The sequence below is a fragment of the Macaca fascicularis genome, chromosome 14 (assembly GCF_037993035.2).
Source record: "Macaca fascicularis isolate 582-1 chromosome 14, T2T-MFA8v1.1".
NCBI classification, from domain to species: domain Eukaryota; kingdom Metazoa; phylum Chordata; class Mammalia; order Primates; family Cercopithecidae; genus Macaca; species Macaca fascicularis.
Window position 1 is genome coordinate 99,707,178 of NC_088388.1, and position 3,258 is coordinate 99,710,435.

The following is a 3,258-nucleotide window of genomic DNA, read 5'->3' on the forward strand; positions in this document are numbered from 1 at the left end:
TAATCCCAGCTACTCAGGAGGCTGAGGCAGGAGAATTGTTTGAACCCGGGAGGCAGAGTTTGCAGTGAGCCAAGATCACAGCATTGCATTCCAGCCTGGGCGACAGAGCAAGACTCCATCTCAAAATAAATAAATAAATAAATTAATAATAATAATAATAAAGTTAGGTTATATTCATGGAAATTTGAAAAGCATTTGAAAGCATTTAAATCAACACATGTACTATTTATTGTCAAATATGAAGTTATAGACATAGTCAAATCTCTATAGACAACATAGGGTCAGTGTATATTTTCCAATAAATTTTGAAAATAGTGTTTATTTGCTTTAAACATCTATGGCATTTTCAATTGTCACATCCCCATTTTCCTTAACACCAAAAATATTGTCCCATCTTCACACTAAAAAGTCACAAGACTATTTTAAGTACTAGGCTATCTTCCTTAAAAACCTCTAAATTATGTGGTTAAAATGCTTTTATTGCTTACAGAGTAGTTCTAAGTTATGGTCTTTCCCCACTACCCGCCCAATCAGACCTCAAGATACATGATACATAAATTTGTTTCCCTAAAACTATATGCTTACATTTTCTCTTGGTTTGTTTATTTAATGAAGTTTTCCATAAAATCTAACTCATTTTTCTTTAGGGATTGCATTTTTTTCAGTCCAATCTAAAACTGGTGTTCTTGTCTGTTATTTTCTTCACAAAACTTCTGTCAATGACTTCTGTTTTTAATTTTAACTTTCTACTAAATTTCTTGAGATGATATCTTGATGCATCTGAAGTTTATTAGGAAGTATAGGAAGGAAACTTAATGTTAAAATTATGCAATAGTCCCGGTGAAACCCCGTCTCTACTAAAAAATCCAAAAAACTAGCCAGGCGAGGTGGCAGGGGCCTGTAGTCCCAGCTACTCGGTAGGCTGAGGCAGGAGAATGGCGGGAACCCGGGAGGCGGAGCTTGCAGTGAGCTGAGATCCGGCCACTGGACTCCAGCCTGGGCGACAGAGCGAGACTCCGTCTCAAAAAAAAAAAAATTATGCAATAGTGAGTTAAATTTGAATAGCTAAATATTTGTTGATAAAGAGGCTTTGGGGATTCCAGGAGTTGGGGAAGAACTATCCATTGGATTCCTTCTTGTCTCTAGGAGCAGACAATACAAATTAGGTATGTACATGTAGCCTTTTGACCAGACACTCTCTGACCTCTATTCCTGCCCCAGTTCTCTTAGACCAGCTGCCTCTGACAGCAACCTGCATGAAACCACTTTTAAACAAAAAAAGCTTCTTAGTTTACCTGATTCTACCCCTGTGTCATTTTAACCAAATTTTCTCTGCCACCCCACTGCAGCATCTCAGAAGAATACTTAAGGGAAAATTAGATCTATACAGTTTGGTATTTTATTTTCCTAAGTCAGAGTCTCACTATTTTTCCAGGTTGCTCTTCAACTATTGGGCTCAGTTGATCCTCCTGCCTCAGCCTCCCAAGTACCTGGAAATATGGGCATGAGCCACTGTGCCAAGTTCGATAGCAATATTGGTGTTTCTTTCTTGCAGTGCTGTACTATATTTAAAATAACTTCTTGTTGTTTGTAACCACTTGCAAAACATCCCTGATTTCTTCCCAGGTCGTCAAGTGCACCACATTACTATCACTTTGAAATGGTAACTTTATGGTCCTATCTGCATGCCCTTTCTATAGAGAAGGAAGAATTCATTATTTAATTTTATTTTTATGTTTGTAGTTGGAGTCTTGCTCTGTCACCCGGGCTGGAGTGCAGTGGTACAATCTGGGCTCACCGCAGCTTCCTTCTCCTGGGTTCAAGCTTTCCTGCCTCAACCTCCCTAGTAGCTGGGATTACAGGCATGTGCCACCCATGCCTGGCTAATTTTTGTATTTTTAGTAGAGACGGGGTTTCATTATGTTGTCTAGGCTGGTATCAAACTCCTGATCTCAGGTGACCCACCCACCTCAGCCTCCCAAAGTGTTGGGATTACAGGCGTGAGCCTCCGCACTTAACCAAGAAAGAAGGATTTTTGTAAGTGGTTAATGTGTTCTATCTGAAGATCAGCAAAAGGAATTAACTACTTTAGCAGATTTAGTTTAGCTATTTGCTAGCAATGTGAATTTTGGCAAATCAATCTCTCTAAGTCTCTAAAATAGGAAAAGCAATACCCCTCCTAGTGTTTTGAAACACAGTGACCATCTATTGCTGTCAAATTCCCAGCATTCTTTTTCCCTCTGGGAACAGCGCCTTCCTACCTCGTGTAGTTCTGATACAATGGTTGGTTAATTCTGAGAGCCCCATCAGTCTCCTGACCACAAGGTTTAGCAAGTGACACAGACCTAGCCAAGCAGAATACTGCAACCCTCTCTTTGTACTATAATTGCTCCCAGATACGGGCACATGACCCAAAAGGGCCAATTGAAGTCTCTCTTTGAGTTTTGCTATATGAACGCACAGAATCTCTCCTCTAGGACAGCAAACACTGAGAAATATGTGAAGCCAAAGCCAGGTGGAGAGAAAATCTGACGTGAGAGTTTAGGACAGAGTTCGAGATGCTCCTGAAATTTTAAATTAAGCCTTTACCACCGCCCCACCCCCCGAAGGATTCCCTCCCCTTCAATGCTTACACTAGTTCAAGTTGGTTTGTGCCACTTGCAACTTAAAGGGCTCTGAGTAATAGAGAGGGTTAAATGAGACAAAGTATGTGAAGTATAAAGACATGTGCAAAGATGAGGTGCAACTATCACTCCCAGGGAATGCCATGCCACACCCCTACATTTATTATGAATAAAAATTAGTATCAGAGAAATAGAGTCAGGACTGTATGATGTGGGATCACTTGATAAATATGACTGTGGTGTACTAATGACATGACCTCCAATTATGTCCCATACAATCCATATCCAAAATTTAGGGGACACTTTCCTCCTGAAGTATACCCTGAATTTCTCTCTCTCTCTCTCTCTTTTTTTTTTTTTTTTTTTTTTTGAGATGGAATCTCACCTGTCGCCCAGGCTGGAGTACAGTGACGTGACCTCGACTTATTGCAACCTCTGTCTCCTGGGTTCAGACGATTCTCCTGCCTCAACCTCTCGAGTAGCTGGGATTACAGGCATGTACCACCACACCTGGCAGTACATATAAAAATATAAAAATAATTTTTATATTTTTAGTAGAGATGGGGTTTCACCATGTTGGTCAGGCTGGTCTTGAACTCCTGACCTCAGGTGATCTGCCCACCTCAGCCTCCCA